Source organism: Castor canadensis, chromosome 5, assembly GCF_047511655.1.
Source record: "Castor canadensis chromosome 5, mCasCan1.hap1v2, whole genome shotgun sequence".
Taxonomy (NCBI): domain Eukaryota; kingdom Metazoa; phylum Chordata; class Mammalia; order Rodentia; family Castoridae; genus Castor; species Castor canadensis.
Genome location: NC_133390.1, coordinates 18,372,677 through 18,394,942, shown reverse-complemented (window position 1 = coordinate 18,394,942; position 22,266 = coordinate 18,372,677). Strand labels below are relative to the sequence as shown.

Below are 22,266 nucleotides of genomic sequence, written 5' to 3'. Positions count from 1 at the left end.
TAGTTCATCATGCTAACTTACATAGTGCTAAAGTACAAATAAAACTATGGATTTGGACATAGAAAAAGATTTTGGGGGGTGGGGAGGGGACATGTGGCCCAAATAATGTATACACATGTAAGTAAATGTAAAAATGATTTTAAAACTTCTTAAAAGTCAAATAGCCCAGTTCTAAGTGGACAAAGGACTTGAATAGATTTCTCCAAAAGAAGATATGCAAATTTCCAGTTAGCCATGGATAGAATGCTCAACATCAAGTCATTACAGAACTGCAAACAAAAACCACAATGAGATACTGTTTATACATTAGAACGGCTGGTGGGGTTGTAAATTGGTGACATCATCATAGGAAACATTCCAAAAAAATTTGTGCATCAAATTGGCAGATATCTGAGGAATCCCATTCCTAGGTGTATCCCAAAAGAATTGAAAACATGTTCAAACAAAACTTTCACATAAATGTTACCAGTACTATTCCCAATCTCCAAAAGGTGTAACATTACAAACATCCATCAATTGATAAATGAATAAACAAGAAGGCTAGCTATACAGTGAACTAATATACAGGCATAAAAAGAAATAATGTAGTGATTCACACAACATCATGAACTTTGAAGGCATGTTAAGTGAAAGAATCCAAACACAAAAGGTCATATGTATGATTCTATGCATACAAAATATAGGAACCATATAAATCTGCAGAGACAGAAAGCTGGTTGAGTTGCTGAGTGACAGGAAAGGATAGAGGGTAGCTGCTTAAGTGTGTGTTTCTCTTTAAAATAATACAAGTATTTTTGAACTAGACAGAGATAATCATTGTACAACCTTGTATGCATACTAAATCACACTGAATTGTACATGTTCAATGGTTCATTTTGTGATGTGAATTTTCTCTCAATAAATAAAACATCCCCAAGGGCATGTAGTTAATTTACTGTAATATCACTACACCATTTAATATAAAGCTTATCTTTAAATAGCCTCAGTTCACAAAAGTAAAAATTAAATCTAGCAAACCATGCTTTTTCTACTGGGTTGTTCATGTCAATACCCCATCTCTGGTTGTGCATTGTATTTTAGTGACTGAAGCAATGACATACACCATCAATTGGATAGACTGGGCATGGGAGGTGCTAGGACAGACCTCAGACTGCAAGTGCATTTCTGAGAAAATGCAACTGGTAATTTATGTTTGTGTGTCAACAAGTTTGTACCTACAGTTTCTATTTTGCTGTACCTGATTTTCGTTGACTACATAATTCATTTATCTTACACTGTGTGAGATGGTTTATAGAAACAATATTTATGCTCTGCTTGAAAAGAGATTATTTAATGATGACCTTTTTATCATATTTCCAGTTAGAAGAATAATACTTAATAAGAAAACCTACCAGGAAAAGACATAGAGTGACTCTGAATTCATATTGGCAAGGAAAATAAGCCAATGTAAAAAGGTTACATGCTGTATGATTTCCAGCTCTAATTAAATTCTAGAAAAGACAAATCTGTGGATACAGTAAAAGCATCAGTAGTGCGAGGGACTCTGGAGTGGGCAGAAAAAATGAGTAAAGGGCTTTTTAGGACAGTAAAACCCTTTTTTTTTTGACAAATATATTCTAATAGTTGTTTTTTTTTTATTTACTTTTATTATTCATGTGTGCATACAAGGCTTGGGTCATTTCTCCCCCCTGCCCCCACCCCCTCCCTTACCACCCACTCCGCCCCCTCCCTCTCCCTCCTACCCTCTCAATACCCAGCAGAAACTATTTTGCCCTTATTTCTAATTTTGTTGTAGAGAGAGTATAAGCAATAATAGGAAGGAACAAGGGTTTTAATAATACTGTATCAGTTAAATTTTGTCCTTATACATTTTTTCAAAACCCATAAAATGTACAACACAAAGAGCAAGCCCTAATGAAAACTATAGACATTGGTTAGTAACAATGTATGAACATTGGCTTATCAATTACAACAAATGTGTCACACTAATGTAAGATGTATTAGAAAAAATCAGATGTGGAGGGGGATAAGGCACATGTGTCAAATGTATTTTCTGTACATTGCTCTCTACACCTAAAATCGCTTAAAATAAATTTTAAGCAAAATAAATACAAATAACATTGTTTAAAAAAAAAAGAGAGAGAGATTTTTTACAGATCAGAGACAACATAGTATCACTTCTTCCTACAGGAAATGTCTAGTCTCTGGACCTTAGTTCTAAAGCTAGGTGTGTGTGTGTGTATATTCCATTCCTAAACTAATGTTCATACACAGAGCTCAATCTGTTTTTTACTAGCTTTGCTTTATAGCTAAATTCTTATAGCATTCTGAACAGAATGGCAGAGGTAACCTGGATTTCACATTAATATTCAAGCCCAAGGATAATAACAAACGTATATTAGGTATTGACCAGCAATCAGAAAAGATAGGTCATGTGCAAATATACTTGCTAATATAAGGATTATGCACAAAGCTAAAAGGAGATGTGTTACACATGTTGTTCCTCACAGAAGATCCCACAGGAAGAAGAATGGTAAACTTATGTGTTAACTTGTAGTGGCAATCGAATGCCCAGATATTCAATTTAAACATTATTTTGTATGTGTCCGTCAGATATTTCTTAAACATTATTCTGTATGTGTTTGTCAGATATTTCTGGATCAGATTATCATTTGAATTATTAGACAGTAAAACAGGTTACCTTCCCACCTCATTCAATCTGATGAAGGAAAAGAAGTCTTTCTATCTGACTATCTTTTAAATTGGGGCATCAGTTTTTCTCTTACCTTCTAATTCAGACTGGAATTTTCTCCACTTTCGTCACTAGGTCTTTTGGTTCTCAGGATTTTGGACTCACACTTAATACTATCAGCTCTTGTGAAACATTCTTTCTCTCTCTATCTCTCTCTCTCTCTCTCTCTCTCTCTCTCTCTCTCTCTCTCTCTCTCCATCTGCCATAGCAAAAGACCACAGACTAGGGTGCTTTACCAACAGACATTTATGTTCTCACAGATCTGGAGACTAGAGGTCTAAGATTATGATGTTAGCATGGGGTTCTTCATGAGGATCCTCTTCCTGATTTGCAGACAACCACCTTCTCAGGGTCTTTGCATGACAGACAGAGAGAGCCTTGTCCTTTCTTCCTCCTTTGAAAGGACATTGAACCCATCATGGGCCCCAAACTTATCTATATTCGATTATTCATCAAAGTCCCTACCCCCAAAAACAATTACAATGGGGATTAGGGCTTCAGCATAAAAATTCTGACAAAACATGAACATTCAGTCTGTTTAACAACGAGAATTTTCTAAAGGTAGAATTGGAAGGTGCCTAAAGAATAAGAAAATTCCACACAAAAGAAAATCATGGCATTGTCAATTTTTAAAGAAAGGGTTTGGTAAGATTGGGGAAGAACAAGATTGTTTGAAAAAGAAAAGGCAGTTTAGAAACAATTATCCAACTACAGAAAACGACTATTAAACTTGGAAATTGAGTTGTAGTATTAGAATGATTTTTAAAAAGGAAGGCCTTGTCAAATACTTGACTAATTGGACCTGTGGGGTGATAGAAAGTAGAGAGTCCAGATGAGGGTAACATTTTGAGTCCAAGTCACTGCAAGAATGTGAACTATTCATTAGTATCAGTTCACCAAGTTAATAAAAAATGTTCATAATAGTAAGATTTGCGTCTTTTTTTGTATTCATGAAAAGCATATAGAACCATCTCTAATTATCACATAGACCATAACAGAGCTAGAATTCATGATCTTTGAGATCATTGCTGTCACCTACAATCATTAACCTATATTCACCATTAACTAATGTACTTCTTATCAGCCAATTAGGAGATGGTAGAAAAACAGTTACTTTCTTTTTCCTTTTTATTTTGGATAACAAAAATGATGAAAAGAGAGAAATCTTAAACCAAGTGTTAGTCTTTGCATCCAGTTTTCCCTAGATAAAGACATTTATTTAATAAAGTCAGAATGACCATGGAAGTGAAGTAAATGACTATTCTTCATGAAAGATCCATAGAAAAAGAGTACTGTGCCAGAATATATGTTTCTGCTTGAATTAATAGCTCAACTCTTACCCATCACTTTGGCTTCAGCCAACTCCTTCAGGCTACTCCACAAGATGTTGCCTTTCCAGAAAGGTGTCCAAAATCAGATCAGTATTCTGGGATATCATGTCTTTAATGTTTAATCTTTTAAAATATTTCAGAATTGACAGACATACACACATTTGATATTCTTGCAAATTTTCCAGCTATTCTCAATCCTCTGCACCTAACTAATCCTGTCTAACAAACACTGCCAATCAGTAGATTAATCTATGCCATATGAATCCTGAGCATACAATATGAAAAGTTTCTCTATTTGCCTCTTACATTTTACTTAATCTCTTTCCAGCCCAGTGTCCCACAATCAACCCATCCAATCTTCCATCTGAACCTGAAGGGGAATGAGAAGACCCAAGTAGAACTATTCCACAGACATTTCTTGCCCAGCCTATGTTGTTCTCTTTTAGCCATCATTTCTACATATATGATTCCAGTCCCACCATATTCCTATCCTCTTCTCTTCTACCTATTTAAATATCATCCAGAATCCATCTCTTCTGGAAATCTCTGACATCACTACAGCTGAAAACAACTATCTCACATCTTGCCATTTTTATTGTTTGTATTTTATTTCATACAGCTTTCTTCTCTTTTGCATTAACAGCTGTCTCTTTTCTGGTTTTAGACTTCACATGTCAACATGTAAGATTATTAGAAGAGAGGTACCATGTTGTTCTTGTTGTAGCAGTTAATAGTATGGAATTCCTGCTCATAAGAAAATTCAAGCCCATCCCATCAACACTTTAAGGCATAAATCAGGTTGCTACACCATTTTATACAAGAAAATGGAGCATCTACAGAATTTTGTAAACTTAGAAGGTACTAGGACCTTTCCTACCCCACAACAGCACCTCGCTAACTCTTTCTCATCATTCAAGTTTAGCCCAATGTTCCACTCTTGCCATTTAAAGTCGCCAGTTCTTACACACAAATTACTTCCCATTTTACCACCCTCACTTTTTTTAAGTGAGTCTTACAATTTAAAATGAACTTGTATTTATGTTGGGGTCTCTGTATTAGAATACAGTCAGCCATCTGTGGGTTATATACCTCTGGATTAAACCTTGCATTGTATTGAACATGTACAGAATTTCTTGTCATTATTCTCTAAACAATATAGTATAAACAATGGTTTTATAGCATTTACATTGTATTAGGTAATCTAGACAAGATTTAAAGTTTACTGGAGCATATACATATGCTCCAGTTTATATGCAAATACCATATCATTTATATAAGAAACCTGAGCATCTATAGATTTTTGTATGCTTGGAAGATTCTGTGATCAATCCTTCATGGATTCTGAGAGAAAATAGTATAAGCTTCTCGAGATCAAGTTTTCTTCTTGGTTTCTCAGTCTCTAGAGTCTGGAAGAAAATCTAGTCTACACTAAGTATCCAATCAAGCATTTATAAATAAATAAATGAATAACTTATTTGGAAATTACCTCAAGTAGTACTGGGAGATTACTCTTTGCAACTATCCCATATTTCTGGACATCTTATAGGCAGAGACACTGCTTTTGTGCAGGACTAGCTCTGAAGGCATATTTGTATAAGAACAGCCTTGAAAAGGTAAAGATAGTCTCTTCGTGTGGAACCAAGGCCAAGTTTGCTGACAGCCATGGAAGATGGAGATAATAATAGTCTATTTTTCAAATAATTTGAAGTAAACATTAGACACTCCTATTATCTAGTATAATAGTGAATCTGTCAGAGAAAACCTTAAGTAGACCATTATAAAAAATTCATAATCCCTAATTTTAGGATTCCTCCCCTGAGCACACCCAAGCAGGTATCATCTGTTGTTCTTTGTGCTACCCAGCAGGAATTAGGAATCAGGGACTGGTGCAAATTTATATACTCTGGCTACTACCATTGATTTGAATAAAAAGTTCTTTATCTCTCACCTAGCAGTCCTGGTTCCAGAGAATCTCCAGGGCAACTGTTCACCACACATAAGCTCTACGCTCTGGTTGCCTGAGTCTTGGATATCATCTGTCTAAACTTCTACTACAACAATTTCTGAGGAATAGCTGGTTGAGAAATTGAGCACTAAAATCAAATGTTTTCCCCCATGAGTGTCACATTAGAAAGTTTTCATCATAGCTAATATTAAGGAGCACAAAGAGACGGCCCAAACAATGTATATACATGTGAATAAATGAATAAACAATAAAAAATATTAAGGAGCACAGAAGTGCAATCTTGCCATGTAGCTAGAAGAAGAGGAAAAAGATATTTATGAGAGAAAAATAGATAGATATACATACACACATATGCATATACATGTATATATCCTTAAATATATGTACAAATTTATATAAATATAGATAGATGAAAGGTAGATAGATAGATGATTAGATAGATAGATAGAAAGATAGATAGACCAAAAATCATATGTTCTCCCTTATATGCAGACATTAGATTAAGGGCAAACACAACAAGGGGATTGGACTTTGATCACATGATAAAGCTAGAGGACAAAAGGGAGGTATGAGGATAAGTAAGACACCTAAAAAACTAGATAGCATTTGTTGCCCTCAATGCAGAGAAACTAAAGCAGATACTTTAAAGCAACTGAGTCCAATAGGAAAAGGGGACCAGGAACTAGAGAAAAGGTTAGATCAAGAAGAATTAGCTTAGAAGGTAACACACATGCACAGGAAATCAATGCAAGTCAACTCCCTGTATAGCTATCCTTATCTCAGCTAGCAAAAGCCCTTGGTCCTTCCTATTATTGCTTATACTCTCTCTTCAACAAAATTAGAGATAAGGGCAAAATAGTTTCTTCCAGGTAGCGAGGGGTAAGGGGGGGTAAGGGAAGGAGCAGGGGGGTAACCTTCTAGGTTAATTCTTTTTGATCTAACCTTTTCTCTAGTTGCTGGTCCCCTTTTCCTATTGTCCTCAGTTGCTTTTAAGGTATCTGCTTTAGTTTCTCTGCATTAAGTACAACAAATGCTAGCTAATTTTTTAGGTGTCTTACCTATCCTCACACCTCCCTTGTGTGCTCTCGCTTTTATCATGTGCTCAAAGTCCAATCCCCTTGTTGTGTTTGCCCTTAATCTAATGTCCGCATATGAGGGAGAACATATGATTTTTGGTCTTTTGGGCCAGGCTAACCTCACTCAGAATGATGTTCTCCAATTCCATCCATTTACCAGCAAATGATAACATTTCATTCTTCAAATAAAGGAAACCACAGAAGCACTGTATAAACACATATATTTTTAATAAAATGCTGGGCTTCATTTTTCAGAGATCATCTTATAGAACTGTTTTGGGGAAAACTAAGTTGCCTCTTCTATAAATTAACAGTAACCTCAACTACCATGTAAGTTGAAGATGAAACAAAATATATAATACAGCTACTGATCCTCTTAAATATAAAAGGATACTTTTTTAAATGACTAAGAGAGTAGATAGCATACTAAATGTTCTTCCCCCCCCCACACACACACACAATAGAAATAAAAGGGATCCAAGAAATTCTCAGAGATATTTGCTCTCAATTATCTTAATTACATTGATTGGATTAGTGATCAGTGCATATGTCCAAATTCATAAACTATATACATTAAATATATGATTTTTTATTAAAATTATGAATATGGACAGAGTAGCAAGTACACTGATGTTTTTCAGAAATTTTATTTTTCCAAATAATTCTGAATATAACCCAAAAGATAAAGATATGTTCTGAATCAAAATAGACTTGGGACAGTAATATGAATCTTCATAGAATTTGAAAGCAGATAAAGTTGCAAAGAAACTTCTAATTTAACTTCTACCAACACTGGCTGTCATAAAACATTTTTATTTATGATAAAATGCCATATGATCCATTTGTTTTTACAAATAATACCTTATTTTCCATTAAAAAAAAGCCTCACATCCTCATTTCTTAGGTTTTTACATTGTAATAAATTCATGAAATCTATTAAGATTATTATTACTTTCAAAAATGTAACACCTGTAGCTCAATTAAAAGCAAGACTACAGTAGCCCAATTGAACAATGCAAACATTCTCAAGTTGTATACACAATAGTAAACATCCATTAAGTAATCAGCACATCAGAGGCATGCTACAAGGGGAAAGAAGGAAACAATAATCAAGAAAAGCAATTTAAAATGAAAGCAAATGATAAGATAGAAAATTGACTTCTAACACTCTAGGGTAAAAAGCGCTTTTTGGCTTGTTTTTCCATGCATATATTTGAAATCCTTATCATTGACTTTTCCTACACCTTTGATCTAAAAAAGTTTTTCCTTAATTGTTCAAATTATTTTTCTCCAAGGTATTACATTGATATATTGTTTCTTTTTTAATGAACTTTGCCATTGAATCAGGTTACAAATGATGGGAAAAAAAAAAAAACAAGACCACCATTGATTATGTAACCTTGGATGGTGTCTTGCTGGTTCAGAGGGCTATGGAAATGCCAGATGGAAAGGTGTTACATGAAAGCAATTCACGATGTGAAAACTGCAGGTCGAATACTTTCCTGCAGTAGTAATATTTTGTTTCCTTGTTCTTACTAGATTTTATTCAGGGTGTAAGAGGTGCTTAAACTGCTGAAAAGCACCTGCTTCTTACTCAGGCCCATAATTAACTAAAAGCAGAAAAAAAAAAATACTTGACATCTCTACCATCAATTTGTATTTGTCTCTCCCTTAAGCCATGCTCTTTGCAGTCACTTTGCAATCATATCCAATTCCAAAACTCATAACATCTTTATGACAAGGAATGGAAACTATCCATAACAGCAGAGCCTCCTCAGGAGGGACCACCTGCCAGGAAGCAGTGACTCTGGATAAAAATTCTCCAGAATCCCTAAGAAACAAGACTGAGATAAGAACTGGGTATATTTAATTATGCATATTGTTGTCCCCTGCCCTAATTCTTTGTCTTTTTAAAGCTAAAGTTCATGTCTGTACTCCAAAGATGGCTAAAAATGGGCTGTTTATTTTGCTTCTCCTGAAGGTATGTAATAAATCTCATTTCTCTGCCCTTCACCATGTGTCTTTATTTGCATAAAAGCACAAGTGGCTGAAACTCTGATTTCAATGGCTTTGAATCGCAAACTTTACATTTTTTAACTCTAAAGTCCAATACATTCCTTACTTTAACCTCTGGACAAATATACACTTGATCATGGGCTTGTTTTCCCTATCCAAATCTATCATATGCATTAACAACATCTCACCACATTCACTGACAGCAAACACAACAGACTCTAAAATGTAAGTTTTAGAAACATATTTAACTGAATTTTTCAAAATGCTAATTTTTAACACTACTGTTACATTTAGTATTGTTCACCATAATCAACAAATACTCTCATTAAAGAAAAATCACACTAGACAAGATGAGCAAACAGAATTTGGTTTTTCTCCCAGGCTATTTCCAATGAAAGGAAAGAACTCAGACTAAGTCCTGATACTCAGTTCTTCTAAAATAAAGGGTGAGAAAGTTTGTAAGAGCTGGGGAAGTGTTAGACTTTCTCCGTTTGCTAATTAGTTTACCCAAAGGCAAAGTCAACTTTCTCCTTACAACTTCGAATAAGAAGCATAAAAGTTAAGCCCCTAACCTAAACTCCCACAGAGACTGGGAGGTAAGGGCACTATGTTCCCTGGTGATTACACTTCAAAGGGATCCTAGAGGAAAACAATCCTAAACTTTAAAAATGACAAGAGAATTTTTTAAATGATTTACATCTCAAAGAGGCACAGTAAAAATTTACAATTGCAAGTTTCCTAAAATAAATGCTCTATGAATAGGTAGGGCCTAGAATAAGGAAGAAAAGTGTCTAAGGGTTACTGAAGCTGAGAGAAGGAGAAAATTGAAGCCATATTGGTTTCTACCAATGTACAAAACTTTCAACCAGATTTATTTCTTGCCCTCCAATAGCTATAGAGTTACATGGAAGGAAAGAAAAACAATAAGAATACAAAGCACTTCATTACCTTTCTTTAATTCTACTAAATTTTGTGAGTAGGTAGGAAGAAGAAATGAAGCCCTGAAAGAATAGAAAGGCTAGGTGCATAAGCTCTCACAACTAGTCATCCAAAGCACCATTTCAAGACAAAGCTCCCACTGAGGACCAGTACTGGGAATGAAACATAAACTAAGCAGAACAGAAACAGTAGATGCAAAAGAAAAGAATGTCCAGAAGTTGAAAGAATAGGTAGATTCAAAATTTCCTGTGAAATACAATGCAATGTCTGTTTTTTTGTATTGTTAAATTCTAGGATATATTTGTTAATTCCTTATCAGGATGTTCTATCCATTGGAGTGAGTGGGGTGTTGAGATCTCCCACTATTATTGTTACTGGACCTATCTGTACCTCTTTTTCGGGACTGTTTGTTTAATGAATTTGGGTGTAGCCATGTTCACTATACATATAATTGTTTTTTCTTCTTGCTGTATTGTTCACTTTATTAGTATGTAATGACCTTCTTTGTCTCTTCAGACTGATTTTTGCTTAAAATTTGCTTTCATTATTGTCAGAATAAGTACTCCTGCTTGCTTTCAATTTCCACATACCTGGTATGTGTATTTGGTTGTAAGGTTGTTTCCTGTAGACAATAGACTGTTGGATCTTGCTTTTTGATCCAATCAATCATGTCTTTTGATTAAAGAGTTTAATCCATTCACATTTAGGATTGTGATTGAGAGGTAGTTACTGATACCTGAGTTTCTATGGCTTTTTTCCAGGTTGAGTCTTGTGTTGGTTATTCTTACTTTTTGCATTGTTCATCTTTGGGTTTTGTTGGTTTACCGAGTTGATCATATTTGATAATATCCCAGCTCTCATCAATTCCCTTTTTGAGTTTTATTCTTTCCTGATCTCTCCCGTTTGTGATCATTTTTCTTCCTCCTCTCTGTAAACTATTCCCTTGAGTATCATTTGTAATAAAGCTTCATGGATGTGAACTGATTTAGCTTATCCTTATGTTGGAAAGTCTTTATTTCTCCATCAAGATTAAAGGACAGCTTTTCTGGATAAAGTATTTTTGGTTGGTAGTTATTCTCTCTCAGAGCTTGAGTTATGTTGCTCCATGCCTTCTTGCCTGTAACATTCATTCTGAGAGACCTGAGATGATTCTTACATGTTGACATTTGTATGTAAGCTGCCAATTTTCTCTTGCAGCTCTCAGTATCTTTTCTTTGTTCATTAATTTGGACATATTAATAAGATGTTAGAGTTGTTCCTTCTGTGCATGTCTATTTGGAATTTGAAATGCCTCCTGTGCATGGGTGTCTGCTGATACTATCCACTGTGGTTTTCACTTGATTTACTGAGGTTTTCATTTCTGACATTTCTACTTGGTTATTTTTTACAATTTCCATTTCTTTGCTGAACTTCTCTTCCATGTTGTTAGCTTTCTTGTCTAGATCTTGAAATTCATTTCCTAACTTCATTTATCTGTTTATTTGAATCTTCTTTGAGGTTACTGATCATTTTTAACAGCAGGCTTTTGAATTCTCTCTCAAGCATTATATGGAATTCTCTCTAAGATTATATGGAAGCAAACTCTAATTTCTAGGGGATAATCTGGAATCTTACCCTTATACTCTTTGAAAGGTATAAGGATTGGAAATTGAGTAATATAGAGGATGGGCATGGGGAAGAGAAGTGAGTGGGAAGATAAATAGTGTAGGAGATAATAGTATGAGAGAGCTCTATATACTTAGAGAAATAGAGAATTGTTTGGGAGATATAGAGAAAAAAGAAATAATTGAAAAAAAAACAATTAGAAAACATCTTGAAAGGAAAAGAAAAGAAATGGATAAAATAGATGAAGAGAAAAAAAGGAAAAAATGCTTGTATTTCTTAAAGAGAAGTGTTGTTATTCCCTGTGATTTAGCCAAGTTAGTCCCTTTTTTTGTCCTGTTTTTTATGAGAACAGCTACAAGAGGTTGGTGTTGCAGATGCATTCAGGGGCCTCAGGAAGGGATCTTGGACAGCCTGGTTGACACACTCCAGGGCAATTCACTTAAAGTACCTTGTCCTCAATGTTCTTTTGGGACTGAATGGTCTCCATAGCTTCAACTATGCTACAGAGGCATAGCAATAAAAACAGCATGGTACTGGCACAAAAACAGATATGAAGATCAGTGGAACAAAATAGAGGACCTAGATATGAATACACACAGCTATGCCCACCTTATTTTTGACAAAGGCACCAAAAACATATGATAGAGAAAAGAAAACCTCTTCAACAAATGTTGCTGGGAAAAGTGGCTATCTGCCTATAGAAAGCTGAAACTATATCCATGCCTTTCACCCTGTACTAGTATCAACTCAAAGTGAAATAAGACTTTATATCAGACCTGAAATCTTGCAGTTTGTACACAAAAAAGCAGGGAATATCCTGGAAACAATAGGTATAGGAAAGGACCTCCTCAGCAGAACTCTAATAACCCAGCAACTAAGAGAAAGGATGGAAAAATAGGACTACATAAAATTAAAAATGGTCTCTAAACTGAAGAGACCACCCACAGAGTGGGAGAAAATATTTGTTAGTTATACATCAGTCAAACTAGAATATATAAGGAGTTCAAAAAACTAAACTCCCCCAAAATCAATGAACCAATAAAGAAGTTAAACAGAACTTTTTCAAAAGAAGAAGTCCAAATGGCCAAAAAACACATGAAAAAATGCTTACAGTCCCTGGCCATAAAGGAAATGCAAATCAAAAGCACACTAAGATTCCACCTCACTCCTGTTAGAATGGCTATCATCAAGAACGGCACCAACAACAAATGTTGGCAAGGATGTGAGAAAAGGAACCCTCATACACTGCTGTTGGGAATGTAAGCTAATACAACCACTTTGAAAAACAATAGGGAGGCTTTTTACAAAACTAAACATAGATCTGAAATACAATCCAGCAATACCACTCCTAGTGATATACCCAAAGAATACAACTCAGATTGCTCCAGAGGCATCTGTATACCCATGTTTATTGCAGCACTATTCACAATAGCCAAGCTATGGAAACAGCCAAGATGCCCCACTACCAATGAATGGATTAGTAAAATGTGGTATTTATACACAACGGAATTTTATTCAACCACAAAGAAGAATGAAATTTTGTCATTCGCAAGTAAATGGATGTAACTGCAGAACATCACCTTAAGTGAAGTTAGCCAGACTCAGAAAGCCAAAAATCACATGTTCTCCCTCATATCTGGATTATAGACCCAAAACAAATGCAGTAATATTATTGGACATGGGTCACACACTAAGGGGAGAATGTGCATGGGAGGAATAGGGAAAGGGAAGGAAACCTAAAACTTGTATGTGGTTGATGTGCTTACCAAAGAGAAGCAAATAAAGTAATCTTAAACTCCCCAAGGCCACTATGGGAAGGAAACTAGGAAGTAGTTAAGAGGTCTGGTAGAGATCAACCAATGTGGGTTGTAATACACAAGAAGCAACTCCAGGAATCTCTCTGTATAGCTATCTTTATCTCAAACTAGCAAAAATGCTATGTCTTTCTTCTTACATCTTTTATGTTTTCTCTTCAACAAAATCTGAGAACAAGTGGGCAGAACATGTTCTGTCCAGAAGCAGGGGGTGGGGAGGGCAGTGGCCCAAACAATGTACACACATATGTGTAAATGTAAAAAGGATCAAAAAAAAAAAAGGTAAGAGCAGGACTGTCAACTTTTGGGACTTTGCTGCCTTGCAGATTGCCCCATTCAAAACTTCTCCCTCTCTCTGTTTTTCTCTGGTGGCATTCTCCCATGCATACATGGTGGTTCTGAGACCAGGAACTCCCTGAACTATGAAACTTTAAATCCCTAGGATTTCTCAGTTTCAAAGCCTAGCAGTTACATGCAGGTAGCTACTCTAACTTGAGCTTCCAGTAAGTGTGGGATTGGTACTACGTTTTTTGTTTTTTTTTCCATTTTTCTTTTATTATTCATATGTGCATACAAGGCTTGGTTCATTTCTCCCCCCTGCCCCCACCCCTCACATACCACCCACTCGGTCACCTCCCTCCCCCCACACCCCCTCAATACCCAGCAGAAACTATTTTGCCCTTATCTCTAATTTTGTTGTAGAGAGAGTATAAGCAATAATAAAAAGGAACAAGGGGTTTTGCTGGTTGAGATAAGGATAGCTATACAGGGCATTGACTCACATTGATTTCCTGTACGTGGGTGTTACCTTCTAGGTTAATTCTTTTTGATCTAACCTTTTCTCTAGTTCCTGGTCCCCTTTTCCTATTGGCCTCAGTTGCTTTAAGGTATCTGCTTTAGTTTCTCTGCATTAAGGGCAACAAATGCTAGCTAGTTTTTTAGGTGTCTTACCTATCCTCACCCCTCCCTTGTGTGCTCTCGCTTTTATCATGTGCTCATAGTCTGATCCCCTTGTTGTGTTTGCCCTTGATCTAATGTCCACATATGAGGGAGAACATATGATTTTTGGTCTTTTGGGCCAGGCTAACCTCACTCAGAATGATGTTCTCCAATTCCATCCATCTACCAACGAATGATAACATTTCGTTCTTCTTCATGGCTGCATAAAATTCCACTGTGTATAGATACCACATTTTCTTAATCCATTCGTCAGTGCTGGGGCATCTTGGCTGTTTCCATAACTTGGCTATTGTGAATAGTGCCGCAATAAACATGGATGTGCAGGTGCCTCTGGAGTAACAGTCTTTTGGGTATATCCCCAAAAGTGGCATTGCTGGATCAAATGGTAGATCGATGTCCAGCTTTTTAAGTAGCCTCCAAATTTTTTTCCAGAGTGGTTGTACTAGTCTACATTCCCACCAACAGTGTAAGAGGGTTCCTTTTTCCCCCGCATCAACAGGTGTTGACCTGTTGTTGATGGTGTTGCTGATGATGGCTATTCTAACAGGGGTGAGGTGGAATCTTAGTGTGGTTTTAATTTTCACTTCCTTTATTGCTAGAGATGGTGAGCATTTTTTCATGTGTTTTCTGGCCATTTGAATTTCTTCTTTTGAGAAAGTTCTGTTTAGTTCACATGCCCATTTCTTTATTGGTTCATTAGTTTTGGGAGAATTTAGTTTTTTAAGTTCCATGTATATTCTGGTTATCAGTCCTTTGTCTGATGTATAGTTGGCAAATATTTTCTCCCACTCTGTGGGTGTTCTCTTCAGTTTAGAGACCATTTCTTTTGATGTACAGAAACTTTTTAGTTTTATAAGGTCCCATTTATCTATGCTATCTCTTAGTTGCTGTGCTGCTGGGGTTTCATTGAGAAAGTTCTTACCTATATCTACTAACTCCAGAGTATTTCCTACTCTTTCTTGTATCAACTTAAGAGTTTGGGGTCTGATATTAAGATCCTTGATCCATTTTGAGTTAATCTTGGTATAGGGTGATATACATGCATCTAGTTTCAGTTTTTTGCAGACTGCCAACCAGTTTTCCCAGCAGTTTTTGATGAAGAGGCTGCTATTTCTCCATCGTATATTTTTAGCTCCTTTGTCAAAGATAAGTTGCTCATAGTTGTGTGGCTTCATATCTGGATCCTCTATTCTGTTCCACTGGTCTTCATGTCTGTTTTTGTGCCAGTACCATGCTGTTTTTATTGTTATTGCTCTGTAATATAGTTTGAAGTCAGGTATTGTGACACCTCCTGCATTGTTCTTTTGACTGACTATTGCCTTGGCTATTCGTGGCCTCTTGTGTTTCCATATAAATTTAACAGTAGATTTTTCAATCTCTTTAATGAATGTCATTGGAATTTTGATGGGAATTGCATTAAACATGTAGATTACTTTGGGGAGTATCGACATTTTTACTATGTTGATTCTACCAATCCATGAGCATGGGAGATCTCTCCACTTTCTATAGTCTTCCTCAATCTCTTTCTTCAGAAGTGTATAGTTTTCCTTGTAGAGGTCTTTCACATCTTTTGTTAGGTTTACACCTAGGTATTTGATTTTTTTTGAGGCTATTGTAAATGGAATTGTTTTCATACATTCTTTTTCCGTTTGCTCATTGTTAGTGTATAGAAATGCTAATGATTTTTCTATGTTGATTTTATATCCTGCTACCTTGCTATAGCTATTGATGATGTCTAGAAGCTTCTGAGTAGAGTTTTTTGGGTCTTTAAGGTATAGGATCATGTCGTCTGCAAATAGGGATATTTTGACAGTTTCTTTACCTATTTGTATTCCTTTTATTCCTTCTTCTTGCCTAATTGCTCTGGCTAGGAATTCCAGTACTATGTTGAATAGGAGTGGAGATAGTGGGCATCCTTGTCTGGTTCCTGTTTTTAGAGGGAATGGTTTTAATTTTTCTCCGTTAAGTATAATGCTGGCTATAGGTTTGTCATATATAGCTTTTATAATGTTGAGGAACTTTCCTTCTATTCCTAGTTTTCTTAGAGCTTTTATCATGAAATGATGTTGGATCTTATCAAAGGCTTTTTCTGCATCTATTGAGATGATCAAGTGGTTTTTGTCTTTGCTTCTGTTAATGTGGTTTATTACGTTTATTGATTTTTGTATGTTGAACCACCCCTGCACTCCTGGGATGAAGCCTACTTGGTCGTGGTGAATAATCTTTTTGATGTGTTGCTGAATTCGGTTTGCCATTATTTTGTTGAGGATTTTTGCATCAATGTTCATTAAGGAGATTGGCCTATAGTTCTCCTTTTTGGAGGTGTCTTTGCCTGGTTTTGGGATAAGTGTAATACTGGCTTCATAAAATGTGTTTGGCAGTTTTCCTTCCCTTTCTATTTCATGGAACAGTTTAAGGAGGGTTGGTATCAATTCTTCTTTAAAGGTCTGATAGAATTCAGCAGAGAATCCATCAGGTCCTGGACTTTTCTTTTTGGGGAGACTCTTGATTGCTGCTTCAATTTCATTTTGTGTTATAGGTCTATTCAGGTGATTAATTTCCTCTTGGTTCAGTTTTGGATGATCATATGTATCTAGAAATCTGTCCATTTCTTTTAGATTTTCAAATTTATTTGAATATAGGTTCTCAAAGTAGTCTCTGATGATTTCCTGGACTTCCATGGTGTTTGTTGTTATCTCCCCTTTGACATTTCTAATTCTACTAATTTGGGTTTTTTCTCTCCTCATTTTAGTCAGGTTTGCCAGGGGTCTATCGATCTTGTTTATTTTTTCAAAGAACCAACTTTTTGTTTCATTAATTCTTTGTATGGTTTTTTTGGTTTCTATTTCGTTGATTTCAGCTCTTATTTTTATTATTTCTCTCCTTCTATTTGTTTTGGGATTTGCTTGTTCTTGTTTTTCTAGGAGTTTGAGATGTATCATTAGGTCATTGATTTGGGATCTTTCAATCTTTTTAATATATGCACTCATGGCTATAAACTTTCCTCTCAAGACTGCCTTAGCTGTGTCCCATAGGTTCCGGTAGGTTGTGTTTTCATTTTCATTGACTTCTAGGAACTTTTTAATTTCCTCTTTTATTGCATCGATGATCCATTCTTCATTAAGTAATGAGTTATTTAGTTTCCAGCTGTTTGCATGTTTTTTGTCTTTACTTTTGTTGTTGAGTTCTACTTTTACTGCATTGTGGTCAGATAGTATGCATGGTATTATTTCTATTTTCTTATATTTGCTGAGGCTTGCTTTGTGCCCTAGGATATGATCTATTTTGGAGAAGGTTCCATGGGCTGCTGAGAAGAATGTATATTGTGTAGAGGTTGGATGAAATGTTCTGTAGACATCTACTAGGTCCACTTGATCTATTGCATATTTTAGATCTTGGATTTCTTTATTGAGTTTTTGTTTGGATGACCTATCTATTGATGATAATGGAGTGTTAAAGTCTCCCACAACCACTGTGTTGGCGTTTATATATGCTTTTAGGTCTTTCAGGGTATGTTTGATGAAATTGGGTGCGTTGACATTGGGTGCGTACAGATTGATGATTATTATTTCCTTTTGGTCTATTTCCCCTTTTATTAGTATGGAATGTCCTTCTTTATCTCGTTTGATCAATGTAGGTTTGAAGTCTACTTTGTCAGAGATAAGTATTGCTACTCCTGCTTGTTTTCGGGGGCCATTGGTTTGGTAAATCTTCTTCCAGCCTTTCATCCTAAGCATATGCTTATTTCTGTCGGTGAGATGAGTCTCCTGTAAGCAACAAATTGTTCGATCTTCTTTTTTAATCCATTTTGTCAAACGGTGTCTTTTGATGGGTGAATTAAGTCCATTAACATTAAGTGTTAGTACTGAGAGGTATGTGGTGATTCCTGCCATTTAGTTATCTTAGTTGTTTGAAGGTTTGATTGTGTGTACCTAACTTGATGTTACTCTCTACTGTCTTGCTTTTTCTTATCCTGTGGTTTGGTGCTGCCTGCCTTTTCATGGTTAAGTTGGGTGTCACTTTCTGTGTGCAGGATCCCTTGCAGAATCTTTTGTAATGGTGGCTTTGTGGTCACATATTGTTTTAGTTTCTGCTTACCATGGAAGACTTTTATTGCTCCATCTATTTTGAATGATAGCTTTGCTGGGTAGAGTATCCTGGGGTTGAAGTTATTTTCAGTCAGTGCCTGGAAGATCTCACCCCACGCTCTTCTTGCTTTTAATGTTTCTGTTGAGAAGTCTGCTGTGATTTTGATGGGTTTACCTTTGTATGTTACTTGTTTTTTCTCTCTTGCAGCCTTCAATATTCTTTCCTTAGTTTCTGAACTTGTTGTTTTAATGATGATATGTCGTGGAGTAGTTCTATTTTGATCTGGTCTGTTTGGTGTCCTGGAGGCCTCTTGCATCTGTATGGGAATATCTTTCTCTAGATTTGGGAAATTTTCCATTATTATTTTGTTGAATATATTACGCATTCCCTTCGCTTGCACCTCTTCTCCTTCTTCGATGCCCATGATTCTCAAGTTTGGTCTTTTGATGGAGTCAGTGAGTTCTTGCATTTTCTTTTCACAGGTCTTGAGTTGTTTAATTAATAGTTCTTCAGTTTTTCCTTTAATTACCATTTCATCTTCAAGTTCTGAGATTCTGTCTTCTGTTTGTTCTATTCTGCTGGATTGGCCTTCTGTTTTGTTTTGCAGTTCTGTTTCATTCTTTTTTCTGAGGTTTTCCATATCCTGGCTGTTTTCTTCTTTATTGTTGTCTATTTTTGTCCTGAGTTCATTTATCCATTTATTCATTGTGTTCTCTCTTTCACTTTGGTGTTTATACAGTGCTTCTATGGTTTCCTTTATTTCTTCTTTTGCTTTTTCAAATTCTCTATTTTTATTGTCTTGGAATTTCTTGAGTGTCTCCTGTACATTTTGGTTGACCCTATCCAGTATCATCTCTATAAAATTCTCATTGAGTACTTGTAGTATGTCTTCTTTTAAATTATTCTTGTGGGCTTCATTGGGTCCTTTGGCATAGTTTATCTTCATTTTGTTGGAGTCTGGATCTGAGTTTCTGTTCTCTTCATTCCCCTCTGGTTCCTGTACTAATTTTTTGCTGTGGGGAAACTGGTTTCCTTGTTTTTTCTGTCTTCCTGTCATTGTCCTTGGTGTTGTTACTGTCCCTGTACTGTGTGTAATTAAGTATTTTCTAGCTTGTAATAATAACAATGGTAATATTGAGAATGGAAGAGTGAGCTGAGATGGAAAGCAAGAAGTTAAAGAAAAGGGGAAAACAAATATACAGACAAGAGGGAGAAAGCAGAACAAGGTATCAGACAAGAGAGTTTCAAAGGTATAAACAAGAAGTGTTAGTGTACTAATCGACAGTAAGCTGAACAGACAATAGAGAGACAGAGAGAGGATTGAAAATCAAAGATAAAAAAATAAAAAATAAGTATATGAAAGTAATATCTATTTATAAAAATGAATTAAAATAAAATGGAAAATAGAAAATTAAAAAAAAAAAAACTTCCAAGTTTATATGCAATGCAATTTCAGTCTTAATAATTTGGATGTCCGTCTCAATCTCCAGTCCTGGAGTTGGTGCCTCAGATGTTGTTCTGTAGTTGTCTCATCAAAGGGGATGCATAAAGTAGAACAAAACTACACTCACACACACACAGAAGAAAAAAAAAAAAAAAAAAAGCCCCACCAAGTGTCCCCAGTTCAAATGCAATACAGTTTCAGTAAGTTTTTTGGCTTGCAGGTGTAATTCGGTTGTTCTCTCATCAAAGGTAGGGAGAAAAAGAAAAAAAAGCGTCTGGAGGCAGTTCTGAGAGTGGTATCTGCAACTGTGGCTTGCCTGCCTGCTGCTCTCAGCCTGTTGCTGGTGGCATTATTTATGCAGATCTCTGGGGTGAGCTAGCACTCACCTGGTCCCACAGGCTTTGTTTGCTCAGAGTTCTCCTGTGCAGGGGGGCCTCTGCTACAGGCTTTCCCCTTTCCAAGCACTGGGAAAGGTGACACTGCCCCACGTTGTCAGGCCTGCGTGTTTATTTACAGTTCACGTGGGAAGTGGGTCTTCCCTCCTCTCACAAGCTTCCCCGCTCCTGGTTGCTGGGCGCGCCCCGCTTCCACCAGAGCCTCTCCGGCCCGCCCAGCTTGTTTATTTACAGTCCCGGGAAGGGTTCCCTTCCCCCAATCTTCAGCGCTCCGGGCGCCCCACCCTCTTTCCAGCGTGTCTTAACTGTTCTTATTGCTTAGTACTCAGTTTCTCTTTTTTTCCCGGGTGGAGGTCAGTCTGTCCAGGGGGCTATACTGCTCTGGACCAGGCTTGTCTGTGGGGCTACCGCGGTACCGCCAAGCTCACCTGGTCCGCGTCTTCCCAAGCCGTATGGGCGCCGGCCACTGGCGGCCCTGGGGGCCCTCCTCGTTTCTCCATTTAACGTGAAGTGGAGATTCTCTGCGCCGGCTGGAGATGTGGAGGAGTCAAAGTTATGCCTTTTCTCGGTGATTATGCCTGCAAAGTGTGTCTCCAGCGTCTGTCCAAGATTTCACTATAGGAAGGTCGCTTTCTGCTTCCTACCTCTAGCCGCCATCTTGGAATTCCCCCGGTACTATGTTTTTTAAATTGACCTTATTCAATGGAACTGTTGTGGCAGAATTGGGCAAGGCCACTGACCTCTGGGCATTTTGCTGCTTCCTTGGCTCCTTTCAGGAACTCTCAAATTGTCCCTATCAAACGTTTTCCCTCTATGAAACCTTTGGTGTCAGACTCCCACTTGGATAATGTGACTAGTAGTTTCAGAAGTCTCTGGACTATAGTTTTTAAAAAAACCCAGATTGCTCAGTTTCTAAACTCACCTGCCTGCAAGGAGCTTCAGAAGTCTGATCTCTCTGCCAGTGAAGGCTCATTGCTTTCTTTTGGAAATTTCCCATGGGCAGTTAGGCAGGACTGCCAACATTGTGTATTTCCCTTCTCCAGCTTACTTTAACTTCTCAGCGTTTTTAAGTCAAGGTCTCTCCCTCTCCACAAGTCTCTCATGGTCTTTTCCTCTCACACACTGAAGCCAGGTGTTCCAAGACATCCTGAGTAGTGATTGTTCCTTGTTTTCAAGAGCCCCCCCAAGTACCTCAGTCTTGACCAGGAGGCCAGCTCTCAAATGGTACCTTGCCACAGCTCTCTTTCAGGGAATGAGGGTTATCTTGTCCGATGCTGGCCTGTCATTCTGGGGAAGTCACTGTCCCACAAAATCTCAGCACTGGGATTAGGGTTTGTAGGCAGTATAGTTTTTGTTCCACAGTGAGGGCTGCTGCTTATCTCACTTTGAGGTGGAGGCTTATCTTCCCCTCCCCTCCAGGGTGCTGGAGATGGAACCACAAACTGTTTCTTTCTTTTTTTTTTTTTAATTTTTATTTTATTCATGTGTGCATACAATGTTTGGGTCATTTCTCCCCCCTTCCCCCCACCCCTTCCCTTACCCCCCTCCCTCCTTTACCTCCCCTTACCCCTCGCTACCCAGCAGAAACTATTCTGCCCTTATCTCTAATTTTGTTGAAGAGAGAGTATAAGCAATAATAGGAAGGACCAAGGGTTTTTGCTAGTTGTACTCTGTTCCCTTACTGTTTCACTGTTTTTCAGCTGTCCTGTCCCTCTCTTGTGGTTCTCAGCATTCTCCCTCTATTTTGCCATTTGGCACATAGCTTCTTCTTTGTTACCCAACTCTTTTTCTTGGGGTACAATGGAGACTCCACGATAGTGAACCAATTCCAAGTAACAGAATTTTTCATGAATTGAGATATCAGTATGCATTCCTAACT

General features: G+C 37.0%; 1 long non-coding RNA gene across 1 annotated transcript in view; it reads right to left on the bottom strand.

The window, feature by feature from the left end:
• The window catches only part of LOC141423036 (uncharacterized), a 116,816-nt gene that overhangs the window by 62,413 nt on the left and 32,137 nt on the right, over positions 1-22,266 (bottom strand). The window lies entirely within an intron of this gene.